Source organism: Myotis daubentonii, chromosome 3, assembly GCF_963259705.1.
Source record: "Myotis daubentonii chromosome 3, mMyoDau2.1, whole genome shotgun sequence".
NCBI classification, from domain to species: Eukaryota; Metazoa; Chordata; class Mammalia; order Chiroptera; family Vespertilionidae; genus Myotis; species Myotis daubentonii.
The window spans coordinates 148,765,877-148,788,949 of NC_081842.1; the positions used below are offsets into that span (position 1 = coordinate 148,765,877).

Genomic DNA, 23,073 nt, shown 5'->3' on the forward strand with positions numbered 1-23,073 from the left:
ATCCCAGTCTTACCATGAGAAAAATATCAGACAAATTTTGATAGTGGGGCATCCTACAGAATGCATGACCTGTACTCCTCAAAACTCTCCAGATGATCAAAAACAGACAGTCTGAGAATCTGTCACAGCCAAGAGCGACCTAAGAGACATGACAACTAAATGTAATGTGGAGTCCTGCATAGAATCTTAGAACAGAAGGACATCAAATTTAAAAAATGAGCAAATACATATATACAATAAGGAAAACTGAATAACATATGAGCTTCAGTTAGTAAAACTATCAATATTGATTCCTTAATGGTAACAAATTGACCATACTTTGTTAATGGAAGATGTTAATAATCGGGGAAATAGTGCAGGGGGTAAATAGGAATTCTGTCTTCTCAGTATTTCTATAAGTCTAAAACTGTTTGTTTTTTTTTAAAGTACTATAAAAATGGTTTATGTAATTCCATGGTTTTGGGGAACCCCTAGAATTACATAGAATTTTAAATATTAGTCACAAAAGTGATTCGTTTCCAATTAAACTATAATTTATAAGAAATATTTTCTAACTGGTGCAGCCACTATGGAAGACAGTATGGAGTTTCCTCAAAAAACTACAAATGGAACTCCCATTTGACCCTGTGATCCCACTTCTAGGGATATACCCCAAGAAACCAGAAACACCAGTCAGAAAGGATATATGCACCCCTATGTTCATAGCAGCACAATTCACCATAGCTAAGATCTGGAAACAGCCTAAGTGCCCATCAGTAGATGAATGGATTAGAAAACTGTGGTACATCTACACGATGGAATACTATGCTGCTGTAAAAAAGAAGGAACTCTTACCATTTGCAACAGCATGGATGGAACTGGAGAGCATTATGCTAAGTGAAAGAAGCCAGTCAGTGAAGGAAAAATACCACATGATCTCACTCATTTCTGGATAATAAAGACCATTATAAACTTATGAACAAAAATAGATACAGAGGCAGAGCTGCCTCGAACAGACTGTCTAACTCCAGCAGGAAGGCCGGGGAGGGTGGGAGGGCAGGAGGGAGGTGGGTAAGAGATCAACCAAAGGACTTGTCTGCATGCATATAAGCATAACCAATGGACATAAGACACTGGGGGGTAGGGGAGGCCAGGGGATTGTCAAGGGCAGGGGGGGAAAAAGGAGACATATGTAATACTCTTTGTAATACTTTAAGCAATAAAAAAAAAAAAATATTTTCTAGCTTTTTGGACCTTGTACAAATGCTGGTCTTTCATGTGTGCATTTAGCTGGTCTTACAAGCAACATCACTTTAAAACTCTGTGTGTGTGTATGTGTGTGTGTATGTGTGTGTCTTAGCACTGAGGAAAATTTTTGATTTATTATTTTTTTCAACTTACCTTATTTTCTTAAAAATATTTATATGTAGTATATACTTGTATTTTTTTCTAGTTACTAAAATGAACAAACTTTTTTGTCCATGAAATTTTTTTTTCTTGCTTGCTAAGGTTTTTATTAGGACTACATGAATATTTAGATTTATTAATCAATCATTTATTTTTATTAAATTTATTGGGGTGACATTGATTGATAAGATTATATAGGCTTCAAGTGTGCATTTCCATGATTCATCATCTGTATATTAGATTGTGTACCCACCACCCATATACATGGCCCCTTTACCCTTTACTACTTCCCACTCTCCTTCCTTCTAGTACTACCATACTATTGTCTGTGTCTATGAATTTCAGTTTTATATCCCACATATGAGTGAAATCATATAGTTCTTAGCTTTTTCTGACTGGCTTATTTTGCTTAGCATGATAATCCTCAAGGTCCATCCTATGTTGTCACAAATGGTAGTATTTAATCTTTTCTTTTGACTGAGTAGTATTCCATCTATATATATAAAAGCATAATGTGCAAACTGTCCCCTCGAGAGTTCGACCAGGAGACCAGGAGTTCGATCACTCACTATGACATTAGCTGACCACCAGGGGGCGGCGTGGAACAAAGGAAGGCCGCAGCCAGCAGCCAGGGAAGGGAGGCCCTGGCCAGCAGCCGGAAGGAAGGCTCCAGCCAGCAGCCAGAAGGCCCCAATCCGCCCTGATCGCCAGCCAGGCCTAGGGACCCTACCCTACCCATGCACAAATTTCGTGCACCCGGCCTCTAGTTGTATATATGTACCACATCTTTTTATCCAGTCATCTATCAAAGGACACTTTGGTTGTTTCTGTCTTGGCAACCTGTGAATAATACTGCATAGAGGTGCATATGGGAATAAATATTTTCAAAATTTTCCAGTAGATAGAAGAGGAATTGCTGGGTCATATGGTAGCTCTGTTCATAATTTTTTTTAGCTACCTCCATACTGCTTTCCAAAGTGGTTGTGCCAATTTTACATTTCCAACAGAGGTGAACAAGGGTTCCTTTTTCTCCACAACCTCTCCAACACTTGTTTTATTTATCTGTATTTGTCTTGTTGATAATAGCCATTCTAACAGGTGGGAGGTGGTATCTCATTCTAGTTTTTATTTGCATTTTCCTGATAACTAGTGAAGTTGAGCATCTTTTCATATATCTGTTGGCCATGACTTTAAATTACAGGAAACTGTTTTAGAAACTTACCGATAGTACATGATATGAGTATGATTTGTTTTTAGATGTTTCGAATGAGTCACCTTGAAGTCACAGAGAGGCTAACATTTACCACATTTACTATTCTGATTAATTTGTCTTAGGGCAAAGTACAAATCAGTAATAACTTAAAAGCTTAGAGGTTGCTATTGATGTTTCAGTAAGGTTATTTGATTAATCACGGTGATTACTTATCACTTGTCACAAATTTACTCAAATCATGGGATTTTTTTCTATAATAATTTCATATGCAGTTATTATTTTCTTAATACATTTGCTTTGATAAATTAATTGAAAATATCAAATTGGGATTTAGAAATTGGGCCCCTGCTGCAAGTTAATATGGTTGCTTCTGTGACCGTTGAAAATAGTTTCATAATGTAGCCTTGAAAACAAGTATTATTTAACCTTTAAAACAGTCAAGATACTGCCTTTTTATGGTCTCTAAAATAGTTTAACTTTTACAGAGAGAGAGAGATTGGATATATCTTTATGTAGCATAATCTCTTTGTTACATTTTTTTCATCTCTGAGTATAATTTAAAATATTTTTTAAATGTAAGCTTTATGCTTGCATTTGAGACTAAGCAACCTGCATTGTGTCATGACTCTTCTAATACCACAAACCTTCTGTAATACTACTCCCAGTGAAAAACCCACATCCTATGTATAACCTTAGATTTATTTTGAAATCTCTATGAAGAGAGCATAGAGAGATTACTAATTGTTTCTGTTATTTCCTTTAAGGGTGTGATGTCTATTTGTAAACTGTGTCTTAAGTTTTAAGTTGTCAGGCTTAAAATGTCAAGGTATATTAAGTACTGATTTCCTATTCTAAACTTAACTTAAAAATTTATTAACTAGTTATAAGTTTCAGTTGAGAATTGGGTGATATGTTAGACATCTATAGAGCATTCAAGAAAGAAAGCAGTGGTACTTCCTGTAGCCAATACTTTTACTACTACTGGGCAGTACAATACTATTTAACAATCGCTAATTTAAACAACAAGCCACCATTTTTTTCTGTTTTATTCTTGTTCTTGTTTTTATTTTCTCCCTTCTATTTTAGATTTATTTTGTTTTTTATATACTTAAGATAAATCATACATCCCATATTGCTTTTATTATTTAAAAATATTGGCAACTACTCATCAATAGGAGCATGCTTAAACCATAGTTAATCCATACTTGGAATAGTCTGTATCTTTAAGAAAAAATGAAGAAAGCTCTGTAAGGCATATTAAGTAAGAAAAACAAATGATAAACAGGATATATGTCATAATTCCCTTTGTGTCTGTTTAAAAAGTGTTTGTATATATTATGTGTATAGACATACATGTGTATGCATATATGTAAGTATTAGAATACATTGGAATGTCATCTGTGATACCTATCAAACTATTTACAGTATTCTCTTTGGCAAGAGTGTTTGGTGGGAAAGGGCTTGGTGCAAAAGGATCAGGAGTTTACTTTTTTAAAAAAATCTTCATCCAAGAATATGATTTTTGTTGTTTGTTTGTTTAATAGAGCAAGAGGGAAACATGATGTGAGAGAGAAAGTGATCGGTTGCCTCCCATACATGCCCCTGCCCCAACTGGGGATCGAACCCGCAACCTTTTTGTGTGTGGGACGATGCTCCAACCAACTTAGCTTCCCAGCCAGGGCAGGAATGAATTTTCTATACTTTATGAATTTACATGATTACCATTGTACTTTTTTTAATGTACATACATTTGAATAATTTTTAAAGTAAATATTGCTAGAATGGAAATAAGAAGTAGGAGTTCCAGATAATTATAGAAAATAGCAACAAAGAAAGCTTGGTCAACCTAGCAAAAGTGCCACACTCCTCTGCCCTTAGAGTCCCTAAGCAGTCTGGCTCCTGCCTACTTCTCTGCATCATAAACAGCACACCCCTTTACGTTATGCTTTAGCAACACCAACTGTCTTTTTGTTTCTTGAACGAATATCATTCATTCCTACATTGAGGCTTTTGTTCTTGCTCTTTCTTACATTTGGAATTCTATTCTTGCTGATCTTCCCAATACCAGTTCTTTCTTATCATTTATATCTCAATTTAAAAGTCACCAACATAGAAATAATCTGTGACCACCCTTGTAAAGCAGTCCCCTCACACTGTTACTCTATTTCATCATCATGTTTTTTATGTTAATATATCTCTTATCAGTGCCTGAAATTATGTTTATTTTAAAAATTAACTCATAACCACATAATACATCAGAACCTTGTTTTTCTTATTTACTGCTATATGATACCTTGTGCCATGGCATATAACAGGTGCTCAAAAAAAAATAATTGCTGAATTAAACTTAAGGGGCAGAAAACAGTCATGTATAAGAGAGTCTGATATTCTGTGTCATAGAGCAGCAGATTCTAAATACTTTATATGTATGTAAAGATTCATTTATTTAAACAAATGCTGCCTCAGAGATAGATTGAAACTGATCCCAGAATTTTCTATCCCAGCCATCTAACAAAATAGTAAAAAATAGTTGTAATTTTTTCTTAAGGCAAATACTTTCCCACTAAAAGAAGTCTGAGAGGGGAAAAAAAGCACAACCTAATGTAATAAACTTTTTCAGTGACAGTTAAGGAAAGAAATAGGCCATTCTGTAGCAGAGAGACCTACCAGGGCTTGGCTTTTAACCTTGACTGTCTCTCCTCTCCTTTCCACTCACCAAACGGTATAGTTGAGTCAGCACAATCCCCCAAGGATTTGTGTATATCCCAAATGTGTAAAGAAGGAAAACGAGAATGTAATTTCCTGACAGAGGGTTGTAAAAACTTCTGGAAGGAACAATCCAGTGAGAGATAAGAAATTTTAACTAAAGTGAAGGCCCTGGGACAGCACAGTGAATTTGGGAAATGATCTGAATTCTAAAACCAAGGTTTTGACATATCCCCCTTCCATTTAGGTTACACAAGATATTTAACAAAATCGCAGGAGAACATGTGGAGCCCTTGTTCAGCCAGCTTCTCCCTTTCCATGTGCTATCCCTCGGGTTGTAGAAAAGTGTGAACAAACTTGAGCTTGGAGGGCAAAGAAAATAGATTTAAAATATGGTGGAGCTGGAACCGGTTTGGCTCAGTGGATAGAGCGTCGGCCTGCGGACTGAAAGGTCCCGGGTTCGATTCCGGTCAAGGGCATGTACCTGGGTTGCGGGCACATCCCCAGTGGGAGATGTGCAGGAGGCAGCTGATCGATGTTTCTCTCTCATCGATGTTTCTAACTCTCTATCTCTCTCCCTTCCTCTCTGTAAAAAATCAATAAAATATATTTTAAAAAAATAAAATAAAATAAAATATGGTGGAAAGAGCATTAATAAATAACCCATTTGTTAAAGCATTTGAAATACCTGGACAATCACCTAGCCATGAGCATGATGAGAAGAAATGGTACAACAACTAGGTCTATAGTATTAGAACAGAGAAAGAAAGAAATACCATTCAAAGAGATCCCAAACAAAAAGAAAGGTAATTCAAGGATGAGAGGGATTAATTGTTTCACCCTATTAAACAACTAAACATAAATTCAGTAAAATTAAGATATTAAAAGATAAGATGATAAAAAATGTAATGAGGTAAGAGAAAAGATTGTACCACTAAGGAAACAAATTGAAGTCTAGTGCATTATTGCTGAAACCACAAAAGACTAGTCTATTCAATAGAAAATGCGGAGAACCAAGATGGCGGCATAGGTAAACACGGGAGAATGCTGCCTCACACAACCACTTCAAAAATACAACTAAAAGACGGAACGGACATCACCCAGAACCACAGGAAAGCTGGCTGAGGGGAAATTCTTCAACTAGAAGGAAAGAGAACAGCATACCGAGACTCAGAGGAGGCGCAGTGCGGAAAATACAAAGGTGCGGAGGTGCGCGCGGAGCGGGCTGGTGGCTGAGGGCGTGGTTGTCGTTTTCAATTGGGATGGAGGCTCAGGCCCTGAGCTCCAGTTCTGGGCAAGTCTCTAGGGACCCAGACTCAAACAGGAGAAGCGGGACTGTCTGGCATCGGTCGGAACGCGAGGGCAGGTTTCTCTCCGAGGTTTGCAGCGGTTGCTGGGACTCTGAGAGGCAGAGCCTCTGGGGACAGGACTGAGAGCAGCCATAACTGCTCCCTCCCTCCGCCCGCCCTGTTGATCCCGTGCGACCCGCCCCGCCCAAGCCCTGCACAGAGCCATTTGCCAGATAGCCTCAGGCAAAGGCTAGATTAGCACCTCCCCAGAGGACAGAAGTTTTTCCACTGCAGACACAGCTGACTCTCACAGCCAGTTGGCCTGGAGGTCAAATCCCCCCAGTATTAACTACAACAATCAAGGCTTAACTACAATAAGACTGCGCACAAAGACCACTAGGGGGTGCACCAAGAAAGCATAAAAAAATGCGGAGAAAAAGAAACAGGACAAAATTGTCAATGGAAGATATAGAGTTCAGAACCACACTTTTAAGGTCTCTCAAGAACTGTCTAGAAGCCACCGATAAACTTAATGAGATCTACAAGAAATCTAATGAAACCCTTGATGTTATGAAAAAGAACCAACTAGAACTTAAGCATACACTGACTGAAATAAAGAATACTATACAGACTCCGAACAGCAGACCAGAGGAGCGCAAGAATCAAGTCAAAGATTTGAAATGTGAAGAAGCAAAAAACACCCAACTGGAAAAGCAAAATGAAAAAAGAATCTGAAAATACGAAGATAGTGTAAGGAGCCTCTGGGACAGCTTCAAGCATACCAACATCAGAATTATAGGGGTGCCAGAAGATGAGAGAGAGCAAGATATTGAAAACCTACTTGAAGAAATAATGACAGAAAACTTCCCCTACCTGGTGAAAGAAATAGACTTCCAAGTCCAGGAAGCGCAGAGAACCCCAAACAAAAGGAATCCAAAGAGGACCACACCAAGACACATCATAATTAAAATGCCAAGAGCAAAAGACAAAGAGAGACTCTTAAAAGCAGCAAGAGAAAGAAAATCAGTTACCTGCAAGGGAATACCCATACGACTGTCAGCTGATTTCTCAACAGAAACTTTGCAGGCCAGAAGGGAGTGGCAAGAAATATTCAAAGTGATGAATGCCAAGAACCTACAACCAAGATTACTTTATCCAGCAAAGCTATCATTCAGAATTGAAGGTCAGATAAAGAGCTTCACAGATAAGGAAAAGCTAAAGGAGTTCATCACCACCAAACCAGGACTATATGAAATGCTGAAAGGTATCCTTTAAGAAGAGGAAGAAGAAGAAAAAGGTAAAGATACAAATTATGAACAACAAATATGCATCTATCTACAAGTGAATCTAAGAATCAAGTGAATAAATAATCTGATGAACAGAATGAACTGGTGATTATAATAGAATCAGGGACATAGAAAGGGAATGGACTGACTATTCTTGGGGGGGAAAGGGGTGTGGGAGATGCGGGAAGAGACTGGACAAAAATCGTGCACCTATGGATGAGGACAGTGGGTGGGGAGTGAGGGCGGAGGGTGGGGTGGGAACTGGAAGGGAGTTATGGGGGGAAAATAAGAGGAACAAATGTAATAATCTGAACAATAAAGATTTAATAAAAAAAATAGAAAATGCTAAAAAGTGGATTAAAGGCATGGAAAAAAAACTTGGGATAACTGACTGCAGAGATTAAGAATGTAAAACAAGTGTTAGCTAATAGATACAGATGACAGACAGATTGTTTTACACTAAAGAAAATTGGTATCCCACAGCAAATGGAAAGAAAGTATTCAAAAATATAAACAAAAGGAGCCTTAGCCAATGTGGCTCGGTTGGCTGAGCGCCATCCTGTCCACTGAAAGATTGCTGGTTCCATTCCCATTCAGGGAACATGCCCAGGTTTCGGATTTGATCCCCAGTTGGGATGCAGGCAGGAGGCAACTGATTGATGTTTCTCTCTCCCTCTCCCTTCATCTTTCTCTAAAAATAATTTTTTTTAAATCAACAAAAGAAAGGTACCTGCGATTAAGGAAGATTCAAATATTAAATTAAAAGAACACCCACCCTGTGTTCTAGGAATTTGATACAGAATGCTCCGTAAATTCTCAGAGCAAATTACCTACAAAGTTTTTATGGCAAGATAAAGACTTGTCTTCCAGGTTTCTCATAGCATATTCAGTCCAGAGACCAATGAAGCAATGGCTATGCTGCACTCTGCAATACAGTAGCCTCTAGCTCAGTGGGTCTCAACCTTCTGGCCTTTTAAATACAATTCCTCATGTTGTGACCCAACCATAAAATTATTCTCGTTGCTATTTCATAACTGTAATGTTGCTACTGTTATGAATCATAATGTAAATATCTGATATGCAGGATGGTCTTAGGCAACCCCTGTGAAAGGGTCGTTCGACTGCCAGAGGGGTCGTGACCCACAGGTTGAGAACCGCTGTTAGCTGATTTAAATTAAATAAAATTTAAATCAGTTCCTCAGTTACAGTAGCTCAGTAGACTCATATTATGTGGTAGCTGTTAACTACCATATGAGACAGTGCAGATGGAGAACATTTCCATTACCACAGAAAGTTCTTTTAGGGCTAGTCTACAGAAATCTGACCTTGGGTGTCCCAAACAACTATAGTCAAACAAGAAGTTATTTAAATATGTTGAAGAAACAAGTTGGCAGCCTGGCCGGTTTGACACAATGGTTAGAGTGCCGGCCCTTGGAACAGGGTCTCGGGTTCAATTCCCAGCCAAGGGCACATACGTTGGTTGTGGGCTGGATCCCTGGCCCCAGTTGGGCATTTGCAGGAGGCAACCAGATGTTGTGTCTCACATCAATGTTTCTCTCTCTCTCTCTCTCTCTCTCTCTCTCTCTCTCTCTCTCTCTCTCTCTCTCCCCTTCCTTCCCCTTACTCTCTGTAAAAAAAATCAATGGAAAGTATATCCTCAGGTGAGGATTTAAAAATAAATAAATAAGAAATAGGTTGGGCCGAAACTGGTTTGGCTCAGTGGATAGAGCGTCGGCCTGCGGACTGAAAGGTCCCAGGTTCGATTCCGGTCAAGGGCATGTACCTGGGTTGCAGGCATATCCCCAGTAGGAGATGTGCAGGAGGCAGCTGATCGGTGTTTCTCTCTCATCGATGTTTCTAACTCTCTATCTCTCTCCCTTCCTCTCTGTAAAAAATCAATAAAATATATTTTAAAAAAAAATAGGTTGGCATTTTCCATTTTGAAAAGACTGCTGGGATACTGTTCTCATGATTTTTAAAAATATATATTTTTATTTATTTCAGAGAGGAAGGGAGAGGGAGAGATAGAAACATCAATGATGAGAGAGAATCATTGATCAGTTGCCTCCTGCACCAGGGATCAAGCCTGCAACCAGGGCATGTGCCCTGACTGGGAATCAAACTGTGACCTCCTGGTTCATAGCTCTACGCTCAATCACTGAGCAACACCGGCTGGGTGTGATCTTTTGTTATTGTTGTTGTTAATCCTCACCCAAGTATATATTTTTCATTGCTTTTTTAGAGAGAGTAGGAGGGAGGGGAGAGAGAGAAACATCCATGTGAGGGAGACACATGGATCAGTTGCCTCTCGCACATGCCTCAACCAGGGCCAGGAGTCTAACCTGCAACCCAGGTACTGTCCCTTGATGGGGAATTGAACCTGTGACCCTTCAGTGTGCAGGCTAATGCTCCAGCCTTTGAGCCAGACCAGCCAAGGCTCATGATCCTTTCTTTAAAAAACTACTGGAAATTCACCTTAAAACAAGTCAAAATAAAGAACTAAGAAATGTCGAAACCGGTTTGGCTCAGTGGATAGAACGTCAGCCTGTGGCCTGAAAGGTCGCAGGTTCGATTCCGGTCAGGGGCATGTACCTTGGTTGCGGGCACATCCCCAGTAGGAGATGTGCAGGAGGCAGCTGATCGATGTTTCTCTCTCATCGATGTTTCTAGCTGTCTATCTCTCTCCCTTCCTCTCTGTAAAAAATCAATAAAATATATTTAAAAAAATATATATATATGTTAAAAAAAAGAACTAAGAAATGTGTATGTTATTTGAAAAGATGGGTAGTGAATAATAATTAATTTGAATAGAAAAAGATACATGAAGAACATAAAATAAGCAACACTATTTTTAGGAAAACAATTCCAGCACATACCCTGCTGTGATTTGTCTCACAAACGTGGGGCTAGGAGTGAAAGCTGACTTCTGCACCTGACTTTTTCCTAGCTGGCCATGTGGTCCTTGGTAAGTTAGCCAGCCCTGAATCTGCTTCATCCTCTAGTCTATCGAAGCTTAGGTCAAGCCATCTCTGAGGACAGTGCACAGATGAAGGGGCCATCCCCCAAAAGAGGATTATTCTTTATCAACCAAGAGGGAAGCAATTGGTAATAGAATCCAGAGTCTGGGAACAGCTGGTCTCTAGACCACAATAATCATCGAGCTGGGAGGAGAGGATCTAGGGAAATAACAGCAATGGGCAGTAAAATGACAAGAAGATGAAATGTTTACCTAGAAAGGCTTTTTGGAACTAATCCTTCAAAAGTGTTGGTATCCCAAGGCAGCACTCCCCAGAGGTCCTGTTAGGTCCTAACTCAGCATAGCATGATGGTGTTCATCATTAGTAAACGGGCTATCTCGCCCTCTATCCTTTCCTCATAGGGGAAAGTGAGGCAAGGCTGCTTTACATGACACAAGAGCACGTATTTGGATTTTAACTTTGTGGCGTCAAACACACACACACACACAACAAAAAACAAACAGTGCACCCTTTGATAGCTTAGTTGGTAGAGTAAAAAACAAAAAACAGAGCCAAGAAACAGAAATGGAGATGAATCTTTCACTGAGATGATAACCCCCATGACATGGAATATGAAGATAATAAAATATGACATTTACACTATCCAGAAGATTAATCACATTTTCTTTAGCTATAGAGTTCTCTACCTGTGAGCACTGTGTCAGTGAGCAAGATGAACCTTAATGAGTGGCTATTTGATGCTTTTTTTAAAAAAAAATCCTCACCTGAGGAAACTTTTTTTACATTAATTTTTAGAGCGTGGAAGGGAGGGAGGGGGTGAGCGAGAGACACATTGATTGGTTGCCTCCTGCATGCACCTAGACCGGGGCCGGGCCGGGGGTTGAACCTGCAATCCAGGTATGTGTCTTGATTGGATTGGGAATTGAACCCGAGACCCTTCAGTCCGCGGGCTCTAACCACTAGGAAAAACTGGCCAGAGTTGATGCTTTCTTTTTTAAGTCCTCTCTTAGTGGTTTCTTTGTGACTAACCCTATACTTTTCCCGGAATTTAAAATCATCTGCCTACTTTTTAGAATACTTTTGTGAAGAGACCAATGACAGGTTTATTTTAAAGTGACGTCAAACGTGGAGAGAGTTCTTTGAACCTCACAGTTAAACCTATAGGGTAGCCTCTTAATAAGAGGCAGAAATGCCTTGGTCTACACTTACTCCCTGGATCCAACCACCCATTAAATATATATTATATTCATTTTACCTCACTGCTGGTTTGAAAAAGGGAATAAAAACAGTGTTTTACTTGGAGTTTTGTTGGAATGGTAAAAATTTCTATTTTAACGTGTATAATACACAATTTTTAGACTTGGACTCTTTAAAAATATTAACAATGTCATTAAAAAAGGCAGAGGGACTATTATAGGTTAAAAGAGGCTAAAGAGATACAATAACCAAATGTAACTGTGTGAACCTTGGTTCTATTCTGGACAGTAATAAACATTTTGCACACTTTTAGGGAAATTTGAATAGGAACTACATGTTCAATGAATATACCTGGAATTAGTATTAATTTAGGTGTTATAATGGCATTTGGTTATGGAAGACATTACCTTATTCTTAGGAGATACATACTGAAACATATAGTAGTGGCATGTCTTATCTGCAGTTTACATTCAAGTGGTTCAGCAGATATACACAGATGGAAAAAATGAAGACAAATGTGGCAAAATAGTAACTGGTGAATATAATTGGAGGGCATCTAGGTATTGTTATACCATTAGATCTGTGAATTTGAAAAATTTGAAAACTAAAAGCCTAGAAAAAATATTTGTAAGATGTAAATAATATACAAGATTAACTGTTTAAATTACCTTAATCAGTTACTAGCTGTTTAAATTATCTTAAAAACCCAAAAACTTCTAAGCAAATTATCTGGTAGTAGAGAGTATTAAAAAACCAGTGGCTTGTAACAATGGCTTTTAAAATCTACTGTCTTCCTGTGTAAGGAAGTGTCCTTCCTGTGGCAAGATAGGATAAGTTACTGCCAACATTAAAAACATAGAAAAAGAAACAAATAAACAAGAATTGATTTCTAGGCATTCCTATTACAATATCTCTTTTAAAATGAGCTGACTAAATTTGTGGGTTTAAACAAACCTGGCCCCTGCCTCTTCTTCTCTCCACTCCACAGTATTTTTTAAGAGCATACACTACTAAACCCCACTTTCCTCCCAAACAGTTGTTTAAAGCAATTTAACAACGTATTCATCTCAGTTTTGGTGCAATATATCATGTAAAAACATGCTGCTTAGAGGTATCAAGAAAACGTTGCACATTTTTTCTTCCATCTTCTAGTTTGAGGAACCATCACATGTAATTATTCAACTTTCTAAGTACGTGTTGGAGTACAGGAGATGTAGTTGAAGAGATCTCTGAATAAAATGTCCACTTTTCTACTGTGATTGTTTACACACTGCACAAATACCTAGTCATTTTTTTCCTGCTGACTACAGTATTTGTTGATATTTTAATCAACTGTAACAGAATACGTGGCACATCCTGGGCTCATTCCATTTCTACCTCATCCTTTTTCTGATTACAGCTCCCTTGGTTGCAGGGAAAAGCAGGTGAGTGTATATGCCTAAAGTCATGGCTGCACAGTGGAGGTGGTGGAACACTGGAACCACTACTCTGAGTAAAATATTCCTCTCCACACTTTTATGTGTTATATTAAAGAACATGGCTTTTTTTATTATACCCACCTGTTACCCATTAAAAAGTTTAGGGAATTGGACTTCAAATTCCCCTTATTTATTGCCATATCTCCTAGAAATTGATGTTCTTAAGTTTTTATAGAATCATTTTGCTGGTCTCCAAATATTTGGTTTCTCTTCATTCTTTAGAACCGTTATCTTAGTTTTCAGTAATAGGGGTCATATGTGTGGAATTTTCTCAGCCTAACCATTTTATTTAGTTCCTCATCATATATTACTAGATTTTAAAATAATATTTCTGTTTGAGAGGTAGGTTAACCAAGAAAGGGATTTGAGTTCAAAATTGAACCAACCTCTGTAGACAGGGAACTGACCAGCTGAAAGTAGCATAGATATAATGTGAAGTGAAACTGATAGCAGAATTGAAAAGAAATTAATTTAAGAACCCTTGACAGTTTTCCTCTATTTTTGTTTTTAAATTATTCTTTCTGGAAATGTAGAGACTATTTGTAAATAAGGTTATGAGTCTTGGTCATTTACCACATTTACCATTGTGGTGGTAGTTGAAAGAAATATTTCTCTTTTTTATATGTAAAATTATACCAAGTAATTTTTATAACAAGTGTAAAGTCAAAATGTTTGAGATCCTTAGGAAATAGGATTAAAAGTAATTTATAATTGGCACATAAATAGAATTTTGAGTTTGTGTTAAAAAACATAGTTGATAGTTAATTTTCAAAGGTGCTTCAAACCAGGGCATTTCAAGTTTAGGTCTACACACTGGCTACATCATAATCACCACTATAGTGTGGCTTTCAAAGTGTACTGATTTCAAGCCCCAATCCCAGATATTTAGGATTCAGGTCAGAATGGGTTCTTTTAATCTGTATGTTTACAAAACTCCCAAAGTAATTTTTCTTCATAGTCAACTGTGGGAACTATTGCTTTAGGTATTTTAGATTATATTATTAATATTTTTGTATTCATTTACTTAGCCATATTTTATTTTAAACTATTATGTTTTTTTGCAGTTAGCAGAAAACCCAAATCTGAATTTATTTGTGGCTATTAATAATAAAAGGGATTTATTGGCTCATGAACCTGAAAAGTTCAAAAGTAGGATGTGCTTCAGGAAGTTTGATGTGGGCTCCAACTTGTTGCATTGAAGCATGATTCTCAAGACTCTGCCCTTGTCATTTTTCTCCTCAGGAGGTTTTTTCTTATTGTGTTAAAATGGCTAACAAGTACCCACATATCATAATGTCCAGGATAAGAAACTGTGCCCCATAATTTCCAGCAAAAGATTTTGAAAACCACACTATTTGTACAACCCCTGATTCAACCACTGTGCAACATAGGTATGATTACCCTACTTGTTTTAAACCCTATTAATCAGGTTACAAATGGGGTTAAGGATGGGGATGATTCTAATCTTAATACCATTACATAATGACGGAGAGATAAGGAATCTTGAGGAAACAACCACAAAATCTACAAAATATTCTGGAGATGAAATTATAACTCAGATCGCTCTAAAATTATGTTCTGTTTTAATAAGATACTAATTTATGTGATTTAATCATACTGCTTTTTAGTTTCTTAAATTTCCAATAAATGTGAAGAAAGTAGTATCTATTCCTAGAGCAAAAGGTAAATTTTAAATGAAGAGTCACTAACCTGTGGGAGATAAGTATCTTTTTCCATATATAAATGAGGTACAGTGTGGACCAAGGGTTCACTCTTTAGCAGGCAGTAGGGAGAGACAATTAATTATTTTTATTGATGGCTTCTTCCTCCCAGTATTTTAAATGAAAATTTTCAAACGTACAGAAGTTGAAAGAATTGGACTATGAACACCATAAACTCACCCGCCTCATTCTGAAATTAATATTTTGATATATTTTATCTATTCTTTATCAGAAACTCACCTATCCACCATTCTAGCTACTTTATTTTTGGATGCATTTCAGAGTAAACTTGTTATACTTCACCCTTAGTGACTTAAACATGCATATTACTAACTAGAGTTATGGATAACCTTTTGATTAATAAGAGGCGTATGTACAAAGTTCTATGGCTTAAGGCCTCAATATGAATTAGATTAGCATAGATATTATATTGGTAATTGCTAAAATATTCAAAGATAGTTCCAAGAGTGAAATGTACATTTAAACCTTTTTCAAATGTTACTTTATGCCCTCTTAATATAAAGTTTCTTTTATTGTGTGCCAAAAGGTTATATATTTAAAGTCTGTTCAGTGAAATTACAGAATACCAAAATTGTTGATGTGTTTGAGCTCTTTAAGTTTATTACTTACCTAATTAGTTTTGCTTAGGAAACTGGTTAACCGGCAATCTATTGTTGTTATCAGCTAGACAAAAAAAACTCAAGAAAATGTAGGTTCCTGGTAAATTTATTAGTGTAGTTGACATTTTCCCACCTGCTTATCAGAAAGAACCATGTGAACATTGCTTGAAAATAGAAAGCTTAAAAATACTTGCAAAAACCTTAAATATTAGGTTATTGAATGAACTGTCTCACAAGTGAAATTAAATTGATACCCCTTCTTAAAATATAATATTTACTTAGATTTGGGGAGGGTATTGTAAATATATAGCTATTCAGTTTTTACATTTAAAGAGGATTCTTAAATGACTTTGAATTAATATATTTAAATGAGAGCCCATTTATAGAACACAAAAATCCCAGACTTTTAGATAAAAAGTTATTTATACATTTTAATTTATTAAATAGCATTTAAAATATCTCTCACTTTTCACTTCTGTTTTTTAAGTAGCAGCTATATTTCCTTTAAGCAGATTGTCGAATCAGAATATCCCATGCAGAGCTTTCTAACTGGTGTGTCTGTCACACATGTGCTGCTGATATGTGACAAGTGTGCTGGGATGGTGATTGTCTTGTCCTCAGGTCACCTTCCTCTTTCCTCAGTTTAGTAGTGTGCCTTACAAATTGTTGTTTGTGGGGTGTGTGTGTGTGTGTGTGTTTGTGTGTCCAGAGAAACTGGTTTAATGGACATCATAGTCTGACTTGTTGTCTGTAAAAGTTTTGCTGAAGGAGAACCAAGATGGCAGCATAGGTAAACGCCTGTACTTGCTGCCTCTCACAACCACATCAAAATTACAACTAAAAGGCAGAACAACTACCACCCAGAACCACGGGAAAGCTGGCTGAGTGGAAGTTCCACAACTAGAGAGGTGAAGAAAGCGCACTGAGACTGGTAGGAGGTGCAGAGGCGCAGAAAGTTCTGGCACCCGGGTGTGCTGCTTTTTTAATTGGGAGGGAGATACAAGCTCCAGCTTGCTCTGAACTCCAGTTCTGGGCGAGACTCTGGGGGACCCAGACACATACGGGGAGAAACTGGACTATCTGGCATTGGGACAGGAACACGAGGGCGGCTTCTTTCAGAGGTGCTTGCGGCAATCATTGTTCCTGCTTGGGGACACTGGGACATGGGGACCTCTCTGGTGCAGGGCTGACTGGCAGCCATTACTGTTTGCTCTGCCCTGGTGATTCCCTGAGACCCTACCCCACCCAATTTACGACCCCACCCAAGCTGTGCGCAACAGCTTTTGCATATGAATGGCCGGTCCTTTCTCAGCCTAAAACCTGTTAAACAGGCAGCAGCCTGCCTTGCTACACAGCTGGGCCTCTGGGCACTTCCAAACCCGATACATAGAGGAGGAATCTGCAGATCTCTCTGTAGCTCCTACTAGGCAGCCCCAGGCTGTGGCTGACTTTGCACCTCCTTGGAGATCCAAGAACCAGTGTACCCAGTGTTCAGTGTGAGACCATACTGGATTACAACTCTTCACATCCATAAGCGACACACTCAAGGGCAGACTCAGTGAGCACCAAAGCCCCACTGAAGCAAGTCCTGCCCCATAAGGGTGTTTCCAGCACAGGAGTTCTTCCGTTGTAGACATAGCTGGTCCTCACAGCCAATTGGGCCGGAGGTCAATTTCTCCCAGTGATACCAACAGCAATCAAGGCTCAACTACAACAAGACTGTGCACACAGCCCACAAAGGGGTGCACCAAGAGTGTCCACCTCAGGTGACTGGGGAGGCTGAGCCATTGGGCTCTATAGAACACCTACCACACAAGGCCACTCTATCAACTCAGGAAGACTTAGCAGCTACCCAATACATAGAAACAAACACAGGGAAGCAGCCAAAATGCGGAGACAAAGAAATGTGTCACAAATGAAAGAAATGGAAGAAAGCAAACTACTGGATGTAGAGTTCAAAGCCACAGTTATAAGGTTACTCAAGAATCTTCTAGAAACCTCCGAGGAACTTAGTGAGACCTTCAAGGATCTTAGTGAGAATGCCAAAAAAAAAAAAAAAAAAAAAAAGGAAAAGGACCAGTCAGAAATTAAGCATACACTGACTGAAATAAAGAATATTATATAGACTCCCAACAGCAGACTAGAGGATCCCAAGAATCAAGTCAAAGATTTGAAATATGAGGAAGCAGAAAACACCTAACTGGAGAAGCAAAAAGAAAAAGAATCCAAAAATATGAAGATAGTGTAAGGACCCCCTGGGACAACTTCAAGCATACCAACATCTGAATTATGGGGGTGCCAGAAGAAGAGAGCAAGATATTGAAAACCTATTTGAAGAAATAATGACAGAAAACTTGCCCTACCTGGTGAAAGAAATAGACTTATAAGCCCAGGAAGGACAGTAAACCCAAAACAAGAGGAATCCAAAGAGGACCTCACCAAGACACAAAATGCCAAGGGAAAAAGACAAAGAGAGAATTTTAAAAACAGCAAGAGAAAGTTAGTCAGTTACCTACAAGGGAGTACCCATACGACTGTCAGCTGATTTCTCAACAGAAACTTTGCAGGCCAGAAGGGAGTGGCAAGAAATATTCAGTGATGAATAGCAAGAACCTACAATCAAGATTACTCTACCCAGCAAAGCTATCATTTAGAATTGAAGATCAGATAAAGAGCTTCACAAACAAGAAAAAGCTAAAGGAATTCATCACCACCAAACCAGTATTATATGAAATGCTAAAGGGTATTCTTTTTTTTTAATGTTTTTTTTAATATATTTTATTATTGATTTTTTACAGAGAGGAAGGGAGAGGGATAGAGAGAAACATTGATGAGAGAGAAACATCGATCTGCTGCCTCCTGCACACTCCCCCGCTGGGGATGTGCCGGCAACCAAGGTACATGCCCCTGACTGGAATCGAATCTGGGACCCTTCAGTCCGCAGGCCAACGCTCTATCCACTGAGCCAAACCAGTTAGGGCATGAAGGATATTCTTTAAGAAGAGGAAGAGGAAGAAGAAGAAAAAGATAAAGATAAAAAATTATGAACAACAAAGTGACAACAAATACATATCTATCAGCAAGTGAATCTAAAAATCAAATGAATAAAAAATCTGATGAACAGAATAAACTGGTGAATGTAACAGAATCAGGGGCATGGAAATTGAGTGGACTGACAATTCTCGGGGGGAAGGGGTTGTGCAGGGTGTGGGAAGAGATTGGACAAAGTTTACACCTATGGATGAGGACAGTGGGGGGGCCAAGGCATGGGGTGAGATGGGAACTGGGTGGAGGGGAGCCATGGGGGGAAAAAAGGAACATCTATAATAATCTGAATAATAAAGATTAAAAAAAAGTTTTACTGAAGAAACCCAATATTAAGCTTTATAAAGTTATATTTAAATCTAAAAAGAACAATTATATATAATAGGAGTTAAACATATAAAGTTTTTCTCTTTTGAAATTCTTTTTCCTACAATTAATGAAAATTCAAGGACCATCTGGGTTTTTTTAGTCATAAAATCTAAGAGAACTTCTTTGATTTCCACAAGTATCTTTCAGGAGTCTTTAAGTTAAAAACACTCCCATTTTTATTGTAAAACTTCTTTTTTTTTTTTTTTTATTTAATTAAGTCTTTATTGTTCAGATTATTACTTTTGTTCCTCTTTTTTTCCCCCCCCATAACTCCCCTCCTCCCAGTTCCCGCCCCACCCTCCGCCCTCACTCCCCACCCACTGTCCTCATCCATAGGTGCACGATTTTTGTCCAGTCTCTTCCCACATCTCCCACACCCCTTTCCCCCGCCAAGAATAGTCAGTCCATTCCCTTTCTATGTCCCTGATTCTATTATAATCAACAGTTCATTCTGTTCATCAGATTATTTATTCACTTGATTCTTAGATTCACTTGTTGATAGATGCATATTTGTTGTTCATAATTTGTATCTTTACCTTTTTCTTCCTCTTCCTCTTCTTAAAGGGTACCTTTCAGCATTTCATATAATCCTGGTTTGGTGGTGATGAACTCCTTTAGCTTTTCCTTATCTGTGAAGCTCTTTATCTGACCTTCAATTCTGAATGATAGCTTTGCTGGATAAAGTAATCTTGGTTGTAGGTTCTTGGTATTCATCACTTTGAATATTTCTTGCCACTCCCTTCTGGCCTGCAAAGTTTCTGTTGAGAAATCAGCTGACAGTCGTATGGGTATTCCCTTGTAGGTAACTGAGTTTCTTTCTCTTCCTGTTTTTAAGATTCTCTCTTTATCTTTTGCTCTTGGCATTTTAATGATGATGTGTCTTGGTGTGGTCCTCTTTGGATTCCTTTTGTTTGGGGTTCTCCGCGCTTCTTGGACCTGTAAGTCCATTTCTTTCACCAGGTGGGGGAAGTTTTCTGTCATTATTTCTTCAAATAGGTTTTCAATATCTTGCTCTCTCTCATCTTCTGGCACCCCTATAATTCTGATGTTGGTACGCTTGAAGCTGTCCCAGAGGCTCCTTACACTATCCTCGCATTTTTGGATTCTTTTTTCATTTTGCTTTTCCGGTTGGATGTTTTTTGCTTCCTCGCATTTCAAATCATTGACTTGATTCTTGCGCTCCTCTGGTCTGCTGTCAGGAGTCTGTATAATATTCGTTATTTCAGTCCGTGTATGCTTAATTTCTAGTTGGTTCCCCAATATAAGATCGAGGGTCTTATTAGTTTTCGTGTAGAGCTCATTAAGTTTATCAGCAGCTTCTAAACAGTTCTTGAGAGACCTTAAAAGTGTGGTTCTGAACTCTATTTCTTCCATTGACAATTTTGTCCTGTTTCTTTGTCTCCGCATTTTGTTATGCTTCCTTGGTGCACCCCCTAGTGGTCTTTGTTCGCAGTCTTATAGTGAAATCTTGATTGTTGTAGCTAATTCCAGGGAGGGTTTGACCTCCAGGCCAAGTGGCTATGAGAATCAGCTGTGTCAGCAGTGAGAGAACTTCTGTCCTCTAGGGAGGTGCTAATCTAGCCTTTGCCTGAGGCTATCCGGCAAATGCCTCTGTGCAGGGCTTGGGCGGGGCAGGGCGGGTCGCACAGGATCAACAGGGTGGGCTGGAGAGAGCAGTTATGGCGGCTCTCAGTCCTGTCCCCAGGGGCTCTGCCTCTCTGAGTCCCAGCACCCGCTGCAAAGCTCGGAGAGAAAGCTGCACTCGCTCTGACCGAAGCCAGACAGTCCCGCTTCTCCCGTTTGAGTCTGGGTCCCTAAAGACTCGCCCGGATCTGGTGCTCAGAGTCTGCGACTCCCTCCCGATTGAAAACGCCAACCGCGCCCTCCGCCGCCAGCCCGCTCCGCGCGCTCCGCACCTCAGAATTTGACTTCAGCACTGCGCCTCCTCTGAGTGTCCGTGTGCGTTTCTCTTTCCTCCTAGTTGTAGGACTTCCACTCAGCCAGCGTTCCTGTGGTTCTGGGTGATGTCCCTTCCGTTTTTTGGTTTCACTTTTGAAGTAGTTGTTCAAAGCAGCAAACTCCGGCGTTAACCTATGCCGCCATCTTGGTTCTCCTAAAACTTCTTAACTGCCTCATTTTTTATTAAATACTGCCTTTCCTCCAAAGAAATCGAGGTGCTATATAAAAAAGTTTAGCTAAACCCTACTAAGACTACCTTTGGAGGAAACAGCTCTTTGGCATCACCTGATCACTTTCTGTAAAAACAAATTTAATGGTTTCTGTCTTAACAGACTTTTTTTTACAGGAAAGAATTGGTATTAATTATTGTTACTGGTCATTTTTCATCCTTTAAACTTGAAGTATTTCTGTATTCTTGAACTTTTTTCTTACAACGTCAGAGCTTACCTTGGGCTTTGTCATTTTATTTGCCCTGAAATTTCTATTGTATCCCACATTATATTACTGCTATGGGATGTCCAACATCCTCAAGAACTTTGCCTTCATTGAGGACCAGATTTAAAGGTACCTTTCTCTAAGTCTGACCCCAAACCACAAATAGCTAGCCTTTCCATTTCGTCCTGAAGGATTTCTTTCTAGAAGTGGGTTACATTTCTATTTAATCAGTCATTTCAAGGGAATTAATATGATGTGATTCTAAAGTTAAAAATAATCAAAAAGTATAACTGAACGTAAAGTAATTCTCACCAAATTAGTCGCCTTTGGAAGTGTATTACTTACTCAGTTGCTACTGCCATTTCTCATGCTACATATAATACTTGGAAAAAACATTTTATAAAAATAATGTGTGTTTTTTTTTAATTTAACGTCACTGAATAGTTTCCCTCCATATGTTATTTTTCTCTTTTCTACATTCTTCTCACTTCACTCACTCACTACCTATGCCCTTTTACTTGACATCATCCTTTCCCACTTTGGAGTTCACAGGACTAAGGTGGAGTAAGTCTATAGCTAAGGAAAATGTTAGGATAAGATAATCATGAAACAGACTGAATTTGGGAGGTGAGTTAAATCACTACATACAAGGATGCTTTTAGGAGTTAGGGCTTAATTCCTTTGGGGAACCTCAATGGAGAAGGTCTGATAAGTCCTCAAGATATTTTAGCTATTATGGCTGCAGGTGATAGAAACCCATACACATACTGGTTCAAATAATAAAGGGACTTTATTGGTTCATTAAATGAAAAAACAGGTTGCCCAGGCTAGTATGGCTCAATTGGGTGGGTATCCTCCCATGCACCAAAAGGTTGCCGGTTTCATTCCTGGTCAGGGCGTATGCCTGGTAGCGGGCTGAATCCCTGGTAGAGGTTGTGCTGATCCATGTTTTCTCTCTCTTCCCCTCTCCCTTTCTCTCTTTCTGAAAATTAATAAAAATCTTTTTAAAAAGAAAAGAAAAGGCAGGTAGGAAAGGCTTCTGAAATAATTTAATTAGGAACCAATCTGCTTGGTTTCTCAGCTCTTCTGTTGGTTCTACCCTTCTCTGGCCGACAAACTAATATTTTAAGTAAAGTTTCAAAATATGTGTGTGTTTTCCTTAAGGCTTATGGCTAAAATTCATAGGCATCTTTTGTATATATATAAGAAGCCTAGCATAAGTATTTGGGATATAGTAATTGTTAAATTAGATCTGTGCTTAGGAGATTTATATGTGATGTTCATGTGTTTAAATATATAAGAAAAGTTTTAGAGCCTATAGAAACTGTAGTTGTGTTTTACAGCTATACAAATATTAGCTAAATCAAACTAATTCAGCAGGCCATATCCAA

At 38.6% G+C, this 23,073-nt stretch overlaps 1 protein-coding gene across 8 annotated transcripts in view; it reads left to right on the forward strand.

Moving 5' to 3' along the window:
• EVI5 (ecotropic viral integration site 5) overlaps positions 1-23,073 on the forward strand; it is a 176,310-nt gene that overhangs the window by 111,123 nt on the left and 42,114 nt on the right. The window lies entirely within an intron of this gene.